Below are 20,005 nucleotides of genomic sequence, written 5' to 3'. Positions count from 1 at the left end.
TTATAAGGGAATCATCACCCACTGCCTATTAACCATGAATACCCCAGTTGTTCCACTACTGAAATAAAAGTAAACAAAAGACAAATTGATGCAGCCTAAAGCTGGTGGCTGTATGCTCACAATAAAAATATGTAGAAAAAAAACTAAACATCACTCTCAACTTTGCCAAGGTTTGTTTGGGGTACAAGTTACAATCTTTATTGAAAATGTACTAAATGGCAAAATAGTAACAGTAACAATGATGCAACTGCAGCCTCCAACAAGTACCTTAAGGAAGCCTTTAAGGAATGTTCATCCCCATGCAAGAATTTTATATACTGGTTGTTTTACACAGGAGTTGTCTGCTTTGTTATTTTTCCATTGTGTTCTATTTTTTCTGATACATCTCTACTACACTTGCTTCCTAATTGGAGACAGAGTTTCTTTCCGGCAACGGCAGCTGAAATAAGGCAGGAGTTCTTTCTCATAATGGGCAGAGGTTACAGGGTCGACCACTCAGCTGACGCACCCACTGTAAGGGCACCAAAACACTCAGACAGATACTGTGCCAAAATATGTGACAGTTTTTTTGTTAAGAATATGGTGTCCTAGAAAAAGAAACCACAGAAAGGCATGCCAGAACAATGATGGGTCTGATCCATGAAATCCCCTCAGAAATATTGGAAGGCAACAAAGCCAGAAAAGGAACACAAATATGAGAAAAGAGATGAGAAGGATATCCAGAACATTTTTTACAGGTAAGAGAGCATAGACCAAGTAATGTGTATATGCTCTGTCTGTTTTGTTGTTAATGCCCTAGAAATGTAGAAACAAAGATACCAGAAAATATCAGAATATCTACGATCCTTATTGTTTGGGTTTGTTTATACAATGGCACATACAAAACAAAAACCTAGTTACAAAGCCCTGTCGTGCTGTACATGGATGGGTAGCAGACAGGGTTATGTCACAAGGGTGAGGCAAAGCTTCTCAGTCTCTGCCTGGCAGTTGTCTGGTATTTCCATATAGATGAGATGTTCCTTGAAAAGATGTCAAACTCCTGGAAGTGAAGAAGGCTCCTTAAATTTGAAAAAGAGAAAGAAAGTGAAGGCTTGAGGTTTTATACATGTCTGAGGTGGTTTATTGTGTGCTATAGTCGTCCTATTCAGTACTCAGTCATGCTTTCTCTAATACACTTTGTCACCCGTGTTAATTGCTGTAGATCAAATCTGGACTTTCTGAGGAGAATATAAATAAACCTACATGCTTTCTGCAATTTGTGGAAAGCAAATAATGGCAACAAATGTTGAACATAGTGAAGTTTAATTTACTTCTTCTTCCAAAGTACTGTGTAGGAAGCTGGCTCTGTATATACTATCTCAAAGTGAGAGCTAGTGTGCACAGAGTCCAGGGGTTCCCCTTAGAGGTTGATAGTGGCAATAATACATAATACTAATGCTCTATTTGTGGTAGTGTGGTCGAGCAGTGAAGCTTATCAGAGGGTAGTGTTAAGCATTTGTTGTACACACACAGGCAATAAATTGGAACACACACTCAATGACTTAACTCCAGGCCAATACGTTTTTATATAGAAAAATATTATTTTCTTAATTTATTTTAGAACCGTGAGTTTCAGATTTCAAGTAAGTACATAAATTGTAAGGTACTTGGCATAGGTAAATATAGAACTTTGAATCAAAACAATAATGTACACAGTTTAGCATAAAATGGCAATAAGCTATTTTAAAACTGGACACAGTGTAAAATTCAGCAGTTCCTGGGGGAGGTTAGTTTGTCAGGTAAATAAAGCACCTAATAATGAAGTCTCTGGGAGTCCAAGTCAATCCCAAACACCCAGCACCAGCAACACAGGGCCAGTCAGGTGCAGAGGTCAAAGAGGGGGCCCAAATAACATAGGTGCCTATAGAAACTAGGGGTGCTCTGGTTCCAGTCTGCTAGCGGGTAAGTACCTGCGTCCTCGGGGAGCAGACCAGGGTTGTTTTGTAGAGCACTGGAGGGGTCACAAACAGGCACACAAAATACACCCTCAGCGGCACAAGGGTGGCCGGGTGCAGTGTGCAAACAAGGCGTCAGGTTTTGTATTGGAATCAGTGGAGGGATATGGGGGTCACTCTGGCGATGCAGGCAGGGCACAGGGGGGCTTCTCGGGCCAGCCACCAACTGGGCAAAGATGAGGGCCGCCTGCTGGTCACTCCTGCACTGGTAGTTGGTTCCTCTCGGGCCTGGGGGCTGGGAGTGCAGTGCCGGGCAGTTGTGGTCAGGGGGTCCTCTGGTTTCTCTTTGCAGGCGTCATCGTGGGAGTGCAGGGAGGTCGCCTCAAGGTGGACATGTCGTTGGAGTCACCTGGGGGTCCTCTATGCGGTGTTGGTTTCTCTGGACACTGGCCGGGGGCGTCGGGTGCAGAGTGGTGGGAGTCCCTTTAAAGATGATTTCTTCTTTATTGCTTTGGACAGAGCCGCTGTCCACAGGAGCTTTTGGGTCCTTTGGGTTTGCAGGGCATTCTTCTGAGTCAGCAGAGATTGCTGGACCCACTGGATGCGTCGCTGTTGCAGGTTCTTTGAAACTGGAGACAGGCCGGTAGGGCTCGGGCCAAAGCAGTTGGCGTCTCCTTCTTCTCTGCAGGGTTTTCAGGTCAGCAGTCCTTCTTCTTGTTAGATCTTCAGGAATCTGATTTCCTGAGTTCAGGGTCGCCCCTAAATACTGAATTTAGGGGTGTGTTAGGGTCACAGGGCAGTAGCCAATTGCTACTGTCCTTGAGGGTGGCCACACCCTCCTTGTGCTCACTCCCTTTGGGGAGGAGACCACATCCCTATCCCTATTAGGCTAAATCCTCCAAAGATGGAGGATTTTCCAAGGAGGTGTTCACTTCAGCTCTGGTCACCTTAGGGTGGACCTGGCGGACGGGGTGACTCCTCCTTGTTTTTCTCATCATCTCCAGGACTTGCCACCAAAAGTGGGGGCTGTGTCCGGGGGGTGGGCATCTCCACTAGCTGGAGTGCCCTGGGGCATTGAAACATGAAGCCTGAGCCTTTGAGGCTCACTGCTGGGTGTTACAGTTCCTGTAAGAGGGGGGTGAGAAGCACCTCCACCCAGTGCAGGCTTTGTTTCTGGCCCCAGAGAGCACATAGGCTCTCAGCCCTGGGTGTCAGAAACTCATCTCTCAGTGGCAGGCTGTCACAGACCAGTCAGCCCTGCACTGAAGGATTAGGTAAAATACAGGGGACACCCCTAAGATGCCCTCTGTGTGCACTTGTTAATACATCCAGTATTGGCATCAGTGTGGGTTTAATATTCTGAGAATGTTGATACCAAACTTCCCAGTATTTAGTGTAGCCATTAAGGAACTGTGGAGTTCGTTTTGACAAACTCCCAGACCATATACTTAATATGGCCACACTGTACTTACAATGTCTAAGAATGGACTTAGACACTGTAGGGGCATATTGCTCATGCAGCTATGCCCTCACCTTTGGTATAGTGCACCCTGCTTTAGGACTTTAAGGCCTGCAAGAGGGGTGACTTACCTATGCCACAGGCAGTGTTTGGTGTGCATGGCACCCTGAGGGGGACTCTATGTCAACTTTACCCTTTTTCTCCCCACTAACACACACAATCTGCAATGGCAGTGTGCATGTGTTAGGTGAGGGGTCCCTTAGGGTGGCACAACACATGCTGCAGGCCTTAGGCACCTTCCCTGGTCGCAGGGCCCTTGGTACCACTGGTACCTGTTACAAGGGACACATATCTGTGTTCTAGGGTTGTGCCAATTGTAGAAACAATGGTACATTTTTAGTGAAAGAACACTGGTGCCGGGGCCTGGTTAGCAGGGTCCAAGCACTTCTCAGTCAAGTCAGCATCAATATCAGGCAAAAAGTGTGTGTGTGGGGGGGGGTAACTGCAACAAGGAGCCATTTTTCTACATACTGCATGATGAATTCATACTATACTTAACAATAGGGGTTGTTGGTATTGTTTACTCTGAAAGCCGATTACCAGCTCATCTGAGGAAGATTTACATCCTGGCAGGTTCTTTCAACCAATCCCGCCACATAATCATGCTATTGAACACATTAGCATATGTGAACATCTGGTGATCAAAGTGTTCATTCTGGCCAGACACTTAAAGGTGCATTCTACAACAGGCAAAATAAGCCTGCATATTTGGTATTACGTTATATGTTGTCCTTATATATCTTCCTTGACTGTTAAAAAAGGACCACACCATAACCACATAACCAGGAAATATGCCAGTTCTGATGAAAACCTAGGATGTACAGAGGCCAAATTTAAAGACTGAAACATGTCAAGACCATATGGGGTGTATGGGATATAATCATAATCCCTGTTTTACACCCACTTAAATATTTTAACCATGACTGGGAAACCCAATAAGAAAGAGATACTGGAGTAACCTGAGGCATTTACATTATAGGGTGCCTGTCCAATAGTATCAAACGAGCTCCCTGAAATATGGCTGAGCCCATCCTGGTTTATAGTGACCAGGATGAGACATGATGATCAAGTATGCCACTAAGAGGGTAAGGGTATTTAAAAACAAATAACTTGCTTGTCTGTCCATAGGCATTTTCCCCATATTTTCAATTGGTAACAGTGACAGTCAACTGGTACAGGATTTCATTGTGTGAGTTTATGACATTAGGGAGATAGGATCCTGTTACCCCTATAAGAAAGATCTCTTTACCTCCCAGACCAGATTTTGTATATCTGGACGTAAGGTGTATCTGTATGCTGAGCAGAGTGCAGCTGTGGGGGTTGTCATTTTGGTGATATTTAATCATAATCTGACTAGATATTGCCTGGCTTGAAGATTCAAACCAGCATAGGTGCCATAGCAGAAGAACTGGGTCTCTGCTTCTCAGAAGAGATGGCATTGTCAATTGTATCATCACCACCACTAAGAAGCTACACAAACATCACTCAAGCACTTGCACAGGTTGCACGTTGAGAATCACTAGTTAAAGACATTGCCTCATAGTGCAGTTACGACTGAGCACTTAGGAGCCAATGTAGCACCAATTGGCCTTGGTCGTAATCAATAAATATCACATTTTATTGAAGGATAAACAGTTTATTAAAAAAACTGGTCCCTAACAGTGTGGTGTCAATTGCATCACTGCTTGAGTCTTATAATAAATAAAAGAAAACATCTGTTGAATGCATTGCTGATCAGAATTTAAGCCAAGATAATTTGAAAACCCAGTTACAGGCAACATTTTTCAGGAAGCAAGTAGACAAAGTGAACAAAGAGATTACAGAGTTTAAAGGCTTTCTCACACAAAGTAAAATTAGCAAATTGCAAAAAGACATCTGAAAGTTTAGCAATGAGAAAGTATATCCCTACACACATGAAAAATATGCCAACAACATACAGGAAAAACCATTAATGAAAGGCTCAAAGGACCAAGGATCCACTGCCTCTCAGAGTGCCCGGGACCAAGACCTTCAGCCCAGGGACATATACCCTGCTTGCCTGGGTTTAGACGCTCTGGCTGTGCCCTGGGTCAGAGCTCTGATTCACTTCCCTTAGCCTGCTGTGTTGCAAAGTGCCCTGGATGGGGTCCTGCAGGCATTTGGAGGGCTCTCTTGCTTGGCTGGGATAATAAGCTGTGGGAGGCAGCCTCCTTTCCTGAGCTCCACTCTCGACCTACCATGTCAGTTAAAGCCCAGGACTGAGTCCCTCAGGCTCACTGAGGGCTCCTCTGCCTTGCTGGGTACAGAAGCTGTCACTGGGCCCTGAATCAGAGCTCTGGCTAGTGTGGGGGTGAAAGCCCCTGCCCTGGGCTCCCTTCCAGGAACCAATATGGTGCAACGTCCCCAAGACAAGATCCCACATGCCTGACTGGGTTAAGAAGCTCTAACTGGCCCGTGGGCCAGAGCTCTAGCTGGCCCTGGGGCAGATGCCTCCATCCCTGGGCTCCTTCTCTGGCTTCTTTGTCACTTGGAGCTCCCGACAGGGTCCAGCAGGCTCAGGAAGGGCTCCTCTGCTTGGCCATGTTTAGAAGCTCTGACCAGACTCTGGGTCATAGTTCCAGTTGGCCTAGGGGTGGAAGCCCCCTGCTCAGTGCTCCTTTCCTTGGCCTATTGTGTTGCAAAGTCCCTGGGACGGGATCCCGCAAGCTCGAGGAGTGCTTCTCTGCCTGGCCAGGTTAAGAAGCACTGACTGGGCCGTGGGTCAGAGCTCTCAGTGCCCTGGGTGTGGAAGCCTGTGACCCTGAGCCTCCATTATCTGGCTTGGTATGTCGCTAAGTGCCCAGGACAGGGTCCTGGGTGAAAACGCTCTGACCAGGCCCTGGGTCAGAGCTCCATCTGGAAGTAGAGTGAAAGCCCCCGGACCATGGCTCCCTACTCTGGCCCACATTTTTACTTCAAATCCAAGACAGAGTCCTGTGGACCTGGGAGAAGCTCCTCTGTCTGGGTGGAAAAGCTTGGCCTGGCCCTGGTTCAGAGAACTGGGTGGCCCTGAGATGAAAGCCCCCGGCCTGGGGCTCCCTTCTCTGGCTCACAGTGTCACTTAGCGCACAGGATGGGTCACACAGGCCTAGAGAGGATTACCTAGTTAACCAGCTGAAAAAGCTCTGACCAGGCCCCCAGTCAAAGGTCCTACTAGCCCTGGGATGAAGACTCTGGCCCAAGGGTTCCTTCTTTGGCCCGCTTCCATGGCAGAGTATCCAGGATGAGTTTCTGCAGGTCTTGGGAAAGATCCCCTGTTTCGCTGAGGTGAAATAAATGTGTCCGAGCCCCCTATCTCCTCCACAGCCCCATGCCTAAGGCCCAGCTTGAGCTATGAGACCCTGGCCTTGCGAGCCCCTACAATAGTAAACAGAGTCTAATTCATACAACATGGTGTGACCAGATGGGTGCCCTTCAATTCAGACCATATGGTTGCTGTTAGCCCGGCCATGTTGTTATGCATGCCATAGGAATTCATGACACACTCAGATAGCTGGGTGCCCTGAAAGTCCCAGTGAGGGCTCACTTGACTCTTCAATCCCACCTAGTGATCTAGAGGTCAGATACATTCACTCAAATGCCCTCCTCGGTGCACAGATTACAAGAAAGGCAGGTAACCGTCCTTCGGATTATTAGGGACAAGGTACTCAGGACCCATTTGTCATCTGGTTCTACTCTGTGGGTGCCACAAGTGCCAGGCTAGTCCTGTGTTGATAAGAGCTCATTTGACTCTTCGAGCCCAGCCAGGACTCCAGGAGGTCTGATACATTCACTTGATGGAATCCTATCAATCAGTATGCACAGATTCCAAAAAGTGCACTCTCTCTGTGTGTGGTAGGGCCAAAGTCTGGGACCATGTTTGTCATCTGGTTGTACTTCCTGGGTGCTGTGAGGGTCCGGGCCCACCTGCATGTGGCTGCCCTTAAGATAAACGCTGGCCTTTAGATAACCGACTGAAGTAATGTTTTTTGTTAGGCCTTTCCTTCAAACCTGCTTCCATGGAGAGTAGGCAAGTTTCAAGATCAGATAAAGGCTGGTCTTTAGATAAGCAGCTGAAGTAATGTTTCTTCTTAGACAGACCTTTCCTCCAAACCTGCCTTCCAGGCAAATAGGTAAGTATACAAAACTGACATCACTGTGCAGGGTGTCCTACGATGGTTTAGCCAGCACTGTTCTCTGCTCGACTGGGCATTTGCAGTCTGTTTATGGATGGACTGCTTGATCAGCCTCAACTGTTTCAAGCAAAGAGCTTCCACCCTCCTAGACAGTCCAACGCTAAGGTCTGCCTTTAATTGAGTCCACCAATCAGGGCGAAGGCCAAGCAGTCTGGCAACTTGTGTTGTGTCCCCCAGTGGTCTAACCAAAGTAGATGGAGTTGGGTGGTGCTAAACTTGGGTGCCCCTGGTAGTGTGGTCCCTACACGCCACGCTGTTGCCCTTTTCCACCCAGTGCATTTCTTTACCACTTCGGAACAACTGTTCCCTGTCACAGCCACCCAGGCTGACATCCGTATGGCATGCCCAGGCTGTGCCTCTGTGCAGCTCTTTATTCTGTCATTATGGAGCAGACTGGGTCCACCAGTACCTGTGAGATTGCTGACCCCGCCAGCCCACCGTAGGTGAGCAGAACCTCCCGCAGGAGACTCCCGCGAGGTGTAAAGGTCAGTCCTAGACAGACTTGCAGCCCCCTTCTTCCTCCAGCAGGTGCAACTGCCTGGTTGATCCAGTCAGAAGCATGGCGGCCAAATGGTGGTTTCCGCCTGGCGGGCGGCAGTAGCCGCCCGCCAAGTTTGGAATGACCCCCTGTATTTTTAATGTACCAGTTATGTTTTGTAAGGGCCAGATGGCTCTGCAAGTGTTTGTTATTTTATTTTGTATAAGTACACAGTTCAAGATGGTGCCTACATTCCATTGTCGTAGTTCGACATGCTGCAGTCACCTTCTTGATGTTTATCATGTTTTCCCATAGCCAGAGAGCCTTTCCCGGGGTTTTGATCTTTCATTTAAACGCGCACTGCGTGTGCGCTCGTTTAACAAACAGCTGTTATTTCTGTGAACGCCCGTTCGGTAATGTGGATACCAGCCGCCTGACATTAATTGCTGAAAGGTATGCGCTATGATTTACATTTGGTTCACTGTAGCGACGGCGTTTATGCTGTTTGGATCAATAACCGGTGGTTGTATTCTTTTAATTTCTCCGGTTTCTCTAGATAAATTAGCGGCTTTGTGTACTCTATTGATTTTTCCATCTTTATCCAGGTCAGTCCCTCTGGCTATGCCCCTCATACTTATTCTTTTTGCATACATAGTTGTCTATTTGTTTTTCTTTCTATTGTTGTAGCTTTATCTATATCTTACACAGCTACGAAGTGGTTTTATAACTCGGTTGGGTTTCCGCCTTTGGGATTAGATGCAATTTGTTTGCGACCACCTTGCTAGTAGCTAAAGCTCCTGCCCTGGGAAGCATGTTTCCACTTAGATTTTTTCTGGGTTTTGTTCACTTGCTACCTTTTTGCTTTTGTGCACCTTGGGTGTTTCTCTATTGAATAGGTGGGGGATCTCACCTCCTGTGTGTTGGTATAGTTGGTATGAACCATAATGGTTTTGGTAACTTTTGTATGTTGTATATACAGGCACTGTCTCTATTGTCCTGAGGAGGCCGGATTTGCTAAGGCCGAAACGCGTCGACTGTATTCTTCGAGGAGTGACTCTTGGAATTTATGAACTATGAGTTAAGCAATTATGGACTGTATCGGACTTTTTTCTCGGTGATTGCTCCTTTTCCACTGGGACATGATACGCCCCATGGATTACTGTCATCTCCTCTGTTTTTGACTGCGGGTCATTGATTGACTTCGTTGATCATATTTGTTACGGTGCTTTAATGGAATTTTGGTTGTCTTGTGTGATGTATAATATGTATATATTGTATATTTCTAGTAGTTGTATATACAATTTCTTTGGGTGCACAGGTATCTGTGGACACTATAGTTTAATTGCTGAATTTGTTAATAAAAGAAATTATCTTCTAGTGAATAATTGAGTTTTTCACTGTGATAGTTAAATTGATATTCATCCCTTCTGGATACTTCAGAGATTAAGCCATGCACATGTAAGTACTGACAGCCGGTACAATGAAACTGCAAATGGCTTATTAAATCATTTATGGTTCCTTTGACTGCTTCATCTGTTACTTTGATAACTATGGTAATTCTTGAGCTAATACATACCAATGAGAGCTGAACTCCCAGGATGCGTGCATTCATGAGACCAAGACCAGTTCTTGCCCTTTGTGCACAGAGCTCGCCTCGACTACCAATAAAAGGTAAAAGTGGGGTCCTCGGATCAGCTCTAGGGGGTCAGAAATGGCCCTGGCAGAGGTCCTAGATGACAATCAAACTTGACTAGGGGAAGTCAAAGTTTGTGTAGATGAACCTGCAGAAGGAATATTAACTGTAGGTGAACCTGCAGAAGGATCATTAACAGCGGAGTAGCGAGAGTGACTGAGGTGCCAGCCAGAACCCTTAGCCACCTCTCAGGTAGAACCCAGATAGAACTCCCTGTGTGCACCAGGCGGCAGAGTGGTCAGCAGCCACTGGGCATTTGGGTGAGGGCAGAGTGTGGGGTGCGCTGTTCCACCTAAGAGACCAAAATGGGAGAGGTAGGAAGCGACAATAAGCCCTCCCAAGATGGAGCCCATACTCACCCAGCACAACCCCATTGGAAAATTGCAATGCTTCACAGGGTACATTTCCTCCACAGCACTGTACTGTCACCCTGCCCATCCTTGATACTGATCCCCTTAGTAAGGGATAAGGGGCCATATGTAAGAACACATTTTCCCATAGACACAGAATGGGCAAAACTGCTTGCTACATCTGGCCCAAGGTTCCCAGTGGCATCTTTTTAGATTGTAATTCTCCCAGTGAATAACCTGAGATGCTACACTCACACCCATACCCACAGACAGCACTATGGGAGAAACCATATATACTGCTGGGAATCCTGAAGAAACAAATGTGCTAATGAGTCCCCTTGGGCCAGTAGGAGGCACCTAGCCTACGCTTCTGCCCTTGGCAGATGTATGTGCAAGCGAATCTCATGTTACTGCTTTGTATCTGTCAGTAACACAAGTCAGCCCTATTTGCATGTGTAAGATGATTATTTGTTGTATATCAAAAATTAGCATGTTAAAAAAAAAAAATAAAAAAAATTGAGTTCTTACAATAGTTTACACAAGTGCTCCAAGCCAGGTCCTGCCCCCACCTACTGATGTTCGCATCCAAAAGAACAACAATTTAATCAGATATTTCAAGACACAGAATGCATTTAAAAAATATTCTTGTCTCCTGGACTACATGGGTTAAGAGAGGAAAAACGTGTTTACCAGTTAGTAGGGAGTGCCTGGGTTTATGGAAAATGTCAGTTGGAATATGTGCTTAAAGAAATCCTTCAATTGCAAATGTTCTCTTTGTGGCTCATAAATCATCAAAGGAAATGTTTATCTATTGCTTAGCTTAGTGGAATTGTTATCAGGGCCTAAGTACTGTTAAGGAAGCTGACATTGTGCTGCTGTTCTCATGAAATTAATCACAGATACTACCGCTCCCCATTGTGGTGTTAAGGTTAGAAGCGATGAGTAAGGAAGGAAATTAATCAACTGTTGGCAAATAAGCAGCAAACTGTCTGAAAACTCTTTGCTATTGCTGCACTCTTTCAAGGACCTTTGTTCTCTTTGATAAATTTCTGTTGGGATCGTAGTTTTTTGTAATTTCCTATGTGGTTACAAAGGTAGATAAGCTAACTAGTTTGTAAGCTAAATAAGGCTCTCTGGTGGATGCTCAGAGATTCCTGCTGCAACAAAGCATAATAAAGGATAATAGAGATTCCCCATCACTGACTCCTCCTTTCATTTGAATATATTTTCAATTCAGCTTTCGCAATGTAAATAAACATGCACATATGCAACAGTGCAGGTTCGCACAGGAGATGAAGACTCCACATGTGAAAAGGTTAGTGCACTAGCCCATTTCAATACTTTATTAGAACTTTTGGCTGAAAAGCCAGCTGACCTTTTAAGATATCAGAATTTATTATTATTTTATTTTTATTTTTTAAAAACTGAGTCAGATAAGTTTTAAGATCAGATAAAGGCTGGCCTTTAGATAAGGGACTGAAGCAATGTTTCTTGTGAAAACGCTAGCCAATAATATGCTGTTTCCCATTAACTAAGAAATTACTTTTATGTCTTTTAATTCAGGAATGTATGGTGACATCTAGACTTTGAGAAGCAGTCCACCTTCGTGGCATTCAACAAAGGCCATTGCTGTAGTCAGTAAAGGCACAGTGCCCCAGACCTGTCTCCCAACAGAGGTGTGTCCCTTACCCAAAAAGCCCACCTCCCCATGGTAGCAGTTGCCAGTATGCAAACTGAGGTGCGTTTTGAGAGCTAATCTCCAGGGGCTGGGGCCAAGGAGGGGTTCAGTAGACAAGTGTCAATCCATTTTGTGTTAAGTGGCCTTGACACAGTGCACAATGTATTGTTACTTGCCTAAAATATAACTGGCAAATTTCTGTGTTTTTTTTAAATGTTAGTTCTGATTGTGTCAAGTAAATCTAATGTCCCTTTAAATTCTGTTTCTTCAGTGATTTCCTATCCTACTTGAATTGTATCATGTGTAACACCTTCAGCTGGGCAATCACACCGCTCCTGGCATTGGGCCATGCGGAGTGGGGTGGAGTACCAGATCTGGCCTCAACCCCTCTGCACAGAACCTGTAGTTGTGTGCACAGGAAGTTTGACGCACTGCTTTGCCTCTGAGCTATTTGTTTTTTTTTAAAATATTTCTTTCACTTTTTTTAGTAAGAAACATTTTACATTTGTTATACATTTATTTAACAGTGTTTAACTACTTTATTTTACACTGTATTATTACATTTTTAAAGTTTTTCTTTTATTTATTATGTTTTGTTGCACAGCTCTGTGTTCTTTCTTCATATGGCGTGCCATGGCTCTAGAAAATATTATTTTATTTGTCTCCCCAGAAGCCACAACTTTCAGATAGTGCTTACAATAGATAGTATATTGCTGCATGATGTTGTCATCCTCCTCTTACTGTTGGCAATGGACTTCCAAGGGTGCAGTTTCTGTACCTTCTGCTCCCTGTTATGTCCGCTTACACTGCTTGAGCTATAAGGTTGGAACTTATAGCGTGCAAGTGTTTAACACATCCCACTCATACCTATAGAGTGTAGGCCAGCAAGTTACAAGGTGTATATAACCTACTGTTTATTTCTTTTTTTTTTTTTTGGCCAGCTGGTTTAAAAAAACAACTTCCACACCGCAGATTCATTTTCGGGCCTAGTTGGTTGTGCTGCTGCAAATGTTGATGGCAGCTCAATTAGGTAACATACAACAATGTCTCAACAGGTAGCAGTTACACTATTACCTCATAAATTATAACTCATTTATAAAGAAAAGACAAACAGCACCAATGGTTGATTTGTGCAGTTATATTGTCAAAGATGAAAAAGAAGGGCTTAGAAGCAGCATGAACGTTACTTTGACAATATGCACTAAATGTATAATGAACACATGGGGGGGGGTCACTATGACTTTAGCATTCCTGCTACGGGACCGCCAAAGCAGCGGGGAGGATGCAGCCATTATTCCGGTGGTGCACCCACCCTTTTCTAACCACAGCTGAGTTCAGCTCCACCGTAGCTGACCATGACTGCTGCCGCCATCAGCATGTAGGGAACCTTGGTGACTGGGGTCCCCTGCCAGTCTGATTGCCAAAGTTGTAATGTGGCGCTCGGACTACCTGGAGTGCGGCTGTTTAACCATCACTGTGAGTGTTGTGGTCCTTGGACTGCCAGACTCGTAATGAGGCCCATAGTGCTCGTGTAGAAGACAGTGAGTGGTGCATGTGAAACACATGGGTAGATGAACGTGGCAGGGAATGGGTACTAACTTGCTGCTAAATTGTGTTGAAGTCGTTTTGAGCTCCATAATTTACACTCATTGGGAATTTGCACTTGAGCTTTTCTATATCTTGTGCACGCTCTTGCTTCTCTTTTTGCAATTTGTCTATTTTGTTAGGGTAATCAGTTCTACAGTTTAGAAACAATGGCAGCTGGTGGAGACTAGAGACCACCCAAAGTAGCCAAGGACATCTGTAGAGTCTGTTGTTTGGCATTTCTTTTCTGTTCCACCTGGAGAAAACAAGGTTTCGGCATAACCAATAATATGCAGCTTCTGTCAGAAGTAATTCAGTTTAGGCATTAGTGAAACGTACTCCTCTGGTACTTCTGGAATTATGACATACTTCAGTGTTTGGTGCAGCAGGCATCTGAATGTTGCATAAAGGAAACAGTAGGAAGACTAGAGGACATCAACATCTTCTGCTTCTCTTCCAAGTCTACAACCTGGTAACTCTTTACCACCGTAAGTCTTTGCCATTCAAAAAGATATAAATGCTTTTATGCAAATGCAAGGTTGAATTGCACTAAGTGCTGCAAAATTAATTCTATAGGAAAGCAGAGTAAATGCAGTTTATGACAAGCAGGTGGCAGCAAACCAACCCGACTACGAGAAGTAGGTTTAAAAACAAAACAAAAATTGATGCCCAGTTTTTTCCTGTTTTACAATTGAACATCCGAAATCGAAAGATTAAAGAAAAAAATAAAAAATGCACTAAAAATAAAAAAGGTCCTTGTTAGAACCACCTTTCTTGTTTAAAAAAATAGAACAATATGGGGTATTTTATGTTTGTGTCTAAATGTTAAAGTATATTTCTGTAATTTAAAGGGGCATATTTGATATTTTCCATAGCATGTTGTGCCTCATACAAACATGGTGAATTACATTCTGTCAAAGTCAGTTATGAAGAAAACACCATAGCAACCAAGATAGCAACCAAGCAACCAAGATATGAAGTTATTTTTCTTTTTCCCAGCACTAGTGATACTTTGACTGCCATACACTGATGGAGATTCCCTTGCACCATACTGCAAAAGTATGTGCATTTTTAAACATATTCATTTATCCCTTCTAGAACAAAAGCATTGCTTTAACAAGTGTCCAAATCTATATATGTACATTAGGAGACTGCAAATATGGAAAGTTGGTAATGTATACAGAAATGAAAGCCCTTCTCCTTATTATGCTTGCCTTGAGCAGGTGTAGTGTTTTGGGTTAGATCCCTGTATATACTCATTAGTACATAGGGATTTGCATCATATTAACAACATCCATCGAAAAGTAAATCCTTCCACAAAACCTTGCACTGTTTTTATGTTAGGTAACTAACACAGACCTGATTGAAAGTGTATATGAGTCTCGGGTAAATTTGCTAACATTTTGCACCAGTTTTGAGTCATAAAAGTGACACAAACCGGGGCAAAATGTTTATTTGAGATTAATGTGCCAGCTCAAACGTTTATAAGTACTGCAAACTGGCCCTAAAGGGAAAACAACCTTTACCACACATTCCTTTACCACCCATGCGCTTATCAGACACAGCATAAAATTATAATGAATGCAGAAACAGCTTTCTGGTTAAATTTCTATTTAATCAGTAATTTATTAACTTTAATTATAAAATAATTTTTAAAATGTATAATACATTTTAGGTATGGAATACAAAAATGTAAAATATTAAATTTACTGATATTTTTTTTTAAACAAAATATAAAAGTCTTAGGTACAGGATTGAAGGGATAGAGGGGTATTGGGTGGGGAAGTGTATTATTAATACTCCAGTACTAGATAGCAATACACAGGTATTCATAATAAAAATTTAAACTGTTGTTAAATTTATTAATTAAATAAATGAAATAATGTATTTTAATTTTTAGACACCATATGCAAGGGATATAGAGTCAGTGGGTGGGGAAGCATATAATTCTCCGGTATCAACCATAAATACTAGAGTATTAATTTTTAAAATGCAATGTACTGATTTATTAATTGAATACATTAAATAACGTATACTAAGGTGCAGGCAAGGGATAAAGGGGTACAAGGTGGGGCAGTATATCAATATTGAGGCATTAAGTATTAATACTTGAGTATTCTTTTTCAATATACAATATGTAGCTACATTTATTGATTGAATAAATAAATAAAGAAAATACGTTTTAGGCCCAGGGTGCATGGGAAATAGATGCATTGGGTAGGGGCATGTATTAATAATCAGACATTAACTAACAATACTTAAATAAATGTTTATGTTCAAAGTAATATTACGTGTATTTATTAGATAAAGTAAAACCCATTGAACAATAACTCTGACACAAAGGATGGGAGGGATGTAGGGCTATTGGGTAGGGAAGTATAATAATACTCAGGTATTTACTATTGATACTTGAGTATTACGTTTTACCAATGCAATATATTGCTATATTTATTGATTAACTGAATTAAATAATAATGTACAATAACATTTAGGCATGGGATGCAATGGAAATCGAGGTTTTGGGTGGGGAAGTGTATTAATAACAAGTAATAAATATTAATACACATGTACTATTTTTTTAAGTTCAAATTTATAATAAATGTATTTATTAGATAAACAAAAAACCATTGTACTATAACTTTTAGACATGGCATGGAAGGGATATAAGGTTACTGGTTGTGGACAGATAATCATGCTCATATATTTATACATGACAAATAATACATAAAAGTAGATAATATATACCTAAGAAAAACATGAAATGGTAACAATAAATCCTACAATAAGAAAAACTTGTAAACTGTATTCAAAATATTTTATTAGCATACAAACATGTAAAATATATAAATTATTAAATTATTTAAAAAAATAGAGAAAACAAATTATTTAGGTGCAAAATAATTGTATTAACAATAGATTTTATCATTTTAAAACAATCTCCCATTCATTTCACTGGGAAAATTGGGCCATTTTCAGTTTTTACTTTACAGGGTTAGGTTCTTTTTTATGCGTCTATTGTTACTACAGTCGGCGGAACATCACAGTCAAGATCGGAAGCACAGAGGAGCTGCAGTAGTTGAGATTGACTTAATATTTTAAAATTCAGTTATAAGTAAAGCAATTTACTTTGAGGGAGGAAGGTACCTAGTAGTGAAATGTTGTTCTGAATCATGATATGTTACTTTTAATCAGTTTTACATCCCTATAGATGTTCTGATCATACATACATATCGGGCAGTTGTTTTTTCTTTTTAAATATCAGATTTAAAAAGAAGGATCTTAACATGTAAAATACTTCTTTGTAAAAATATATGTAAAATAAACAGCCATTTATGAATCTTTGACATAGTTTTCTTTTTCCCACAGATGTTTAACTTTCAAACAAGGAAGACAGCAGAGACTTTCAAGGGACATCAGATTAGTTTTTTTCCTTTGGGCTTATGAAGGATGATTAAATTTTTTTTTTTACATTTTTCAAGTTTCCTTGGGCATGGAAAGTTGTTTCTTTTTCGATGCAACAAGGATGGATTCAGCAATTTGGACTGTGTTTGCCAGAACTGGACTTTGGGATTGCCTTTGACTGTTGGTGAGTGGATTGTTAAAAATATCACCAACAGCTGAAAAAAGAAGCGTTCTCCAAGTAGAAAATTTAGACCCTGATTACAAGTTTGGCGAATGGGTGTACCCATCCGCCAAACTCCTGATATGGTAGCCACCACTGTAGTTGTGACCTCCCTGCCAGCCCCAGCGGGAAAGTGGCAACAGCATTGTCGCTGGCTCATAATGGGGCTGGCAGCAATGCTACCACACGCAGGGGGCCCCAGCACCCTTGTAATGTACACTGTCTGTACAGCGGACTATGCATTATGAGAGTGCTGGGCAGGGGGACCGGTTCTCCGCCAGCCATTTTATGGTGGTGAAACTCGCATGCAAAGGCTGCCAGAGAACCAGGTTGTAATCAGCAGAGTGGCACTGCGTGCATCGCTGCCCTTGCTGATTGCAGCCTGCACCCGCCGTCAGCTCGTTGGGATCACCGTTCCCGGCAGAGACGGTGGTACCCTGGTAAGCGGACCCCCAGGGTTGCAATGTGGCAATCAGACCACCACAGCAGCAGTGGTCCAGACCGCCACCACAGGCCTGGTGGCTTAGTGATCACCAGACTCTTAATTAGGCCCTTAGTTTGAACACAAAAATGGACAATTTAAAAAATGTCAATTTAATTAGGAGTTTCTGTAAAAACAGACGAGTAATGTACTATGAAACTTAGTAGGTTTAGTAATGTAAAAAGCAATCCATGTTTTCCAGGCAGTCTGAACCTCCCAACATAGGAGGCTCTTAGATTTTTGCCAGTAGTAGTTCAGCCATTTGTTTATTTTTTATTTTAAACTTGAGGATTCAGACTACTTGCTAAGTACTGCACCTGTCTCATTTCCTGAAAACATTGTTCTTTTGCTTTTCAATTTCTAGGTAATGATACAGGTTGGGATGAAGTTTGCCAGTTGCACTAATGAAGGAGTTACCCCAACCCTTGAGTGCATTGTTTGTTTTTACACCTCCCTCCAAGCAGGTTGGATAGCAGTTCCACGATTCAGTTGGAAAGCATGGCTTTCTCCTGTGACCTAACTTCCTTAGATGGGGGAGTGGGGGCAATTTTTCCTCATTGTGTATAAAAATGTTATGATTTTATAATTGCACTGTTGAAGTCATCCCCACAGTCAGGAATTATAAAACATAAAGCTGGTAATTTCAATTTGTAATTTACTATTTACTACAGCTAAAGATGCTCTTTAATGTTTTTCCAGTATGCCAGGGAAAAGTGAAAAAAGCATCCCTGAATGTGGGCATTTAGGTACAGTTTAATAATAGTGGTGATCATTTGTAGTTCAAAATAAATTAATATTTTTCTTAGACTTTTATTTATTGTTCTGCATTTTATATCTGACAATTAATTATAGATTGAGGATGTTAGTTGTCATAAAGTAGGACATGTTTGTGGATAAAGTACCTTGTTAATTCTGGGTAAATGTTAGTTTCATAGTAGGAATGAGTAGGTTTTAGTTGGGGATTGCTCTTGTGTTTTTGAAGTTGCACCATTCTTCTGAGATTAAGAATTGTGTCTATACTACTAGCAACATGCATGAGGATGTTCTGGGCTACTTCCCCCTACATTGAGCCACAGGGTTCATTGTAGGTGACACCAAGTGCTTTAATGTACTGTGAAGTTTCACGTGCTTCCAACTCAATTGCAGAGTCAGTGTGGGTATGATCAGTTGCTCTTTCAACTAGGTCACCAAGTGTAACAGCTCTGCCTTCCCAACAGGTGGAGAAGTAATGCACACAGCTCCAATGAGAGTTGGCACAGTGTGGAGGATAAAATAGTAATTCTGACCCCTTACCAGTGTTCAGAACACTTCCCGAGTTGGGGGGAGTTGGAATGTTAAATCTGCCTCCATTCATTGTCCGTCATCTTCCCTGAGTTGGCACACGGGGAGATGGAATCACAGGGGGGGGTGGAATAGTAAATCTACTACCCTGCCGGTGTCTATCACCATCTCTGAGGTGGCACAGGGCTGAGTTGGAATAGTACATCTGCCCCCAGTCACTACCCAGCACCCTCCTTGAGTTGGCATAGGGGAGTCTTAATAGTAAATGAAACCTTTGGCAGTGTCCAGCACCCTCTCTAAGATGGCACAGAGTGGAGTTGGAATACTAAACCTGATCCCCCAATCACCGGCCATCACCATCACTGCGTGGCCCCCAGCACTGGCTTTCTGCCAGCTTTTTCTTGGTGGGGCTCGCCATGGAAAGGCTAACGGAAAGATGACTTATGATCAAAACAGCGGCACTGAATTCAGTGCGCCGTGGCTGACCATGACTCTGACTGCCACCACCCCATTGGGATCCATGATCCTGGTGGTGGCGGCGGTCCGACCGCCAGGGTCATAGACTGGAGGTCAGACTGCCAGGAGTGCGGCAGGCTGACCGTCACCGTAAGTTTGGTGGTCCTCAGATCGGCAAACGCGTAATTAGGCCAATAGTATTTGTACTGGAAAGGTAATTTATTTTCTAAAGCTGTCTAATATGTTCTGTGAAGTAATTGTTTCATTGTACACCTGTACTTCAACTTTACTTTCCTCATTCTATTTTTCTTGTCCAAAGCATTTCAGTTGAATTTCATCTGAAATTCTTGTTACTTCAGAAGGTGTCCCATGAAATAGTGCACTATTCATTTCATCAACATGAAGAGCATACCTGTTCTCAAAGTTCCAATTCCTCACTAGATTGCACAAAAAACTGTGGTGAAATGACAGCATTCCAATGGGATGGAAAGTATTAACACACACCTTATTTGATAGACAAGGCAAGAAATGTCCCTGCAAATTTGGCACTTTCTTAAGCCTACGTGGTTCAAGTATTAGTAAAAGTCTAATGTTTCTGCTTCACTGTTTCTCTACTGTAGGTATTTAAGAAGACTCTCCATTTACTCTCCATTTACCAATCAACTGTTGTCTTATGTTGCAAACATTACGCTACTACCACTCATAAACCAGTGCTGGAGGACATCTTTGCAGAATC

At 42.6% G+C, this 20,005-nt stretch overlaps 1 long non-coding RNA gene across 2 annotated transcripts in view; it reads left to right on the top strand.

The window, feature by feature from the left end:
* LOC138264354 (uncharacterized) overlaps positions 1-17,152 on the top strand; it is a 40,831-nt gene extending 23,679 nt beyond the window's left edge. The window contains exon 3 of one of the 2 annotated variants that reach the window (XR_011199292.1): positions 16,796-17,152. This is a non-coding gene — a long non-coding RNA (uncharacterized lncRNA). Of the gene's footprint in view, positions 1-417; positions 488-16,795 lie in introns of those variants that run through there. The other variant, XR_011199294.1, reaches the window with a different exon arrangement.
* Positions 17,153-20,005: the final 2,853 nt, after the last annotated feature.

The sequence above is a fragment of the Pleurodeles waltl genome, chromosome 2_1, assembly GCF_031143425.1.
Source record: "Pleurodeles waltl isolate 20211129_DDA chromosome 2_1, aPleWal1.hap1.20221129, whole genome shotgun sequence".
Lineage (NCBI taxonomy): Eukaryota > Metazoa > Chordata > Amphibia > Caudata > Salamandridae > Pleurodeles > Pleurodeles waltl.
Note: the sequence above shows the minus strand (reverse complement) of the source record. Positions and strands in the feature narration are given on the sequence as shown.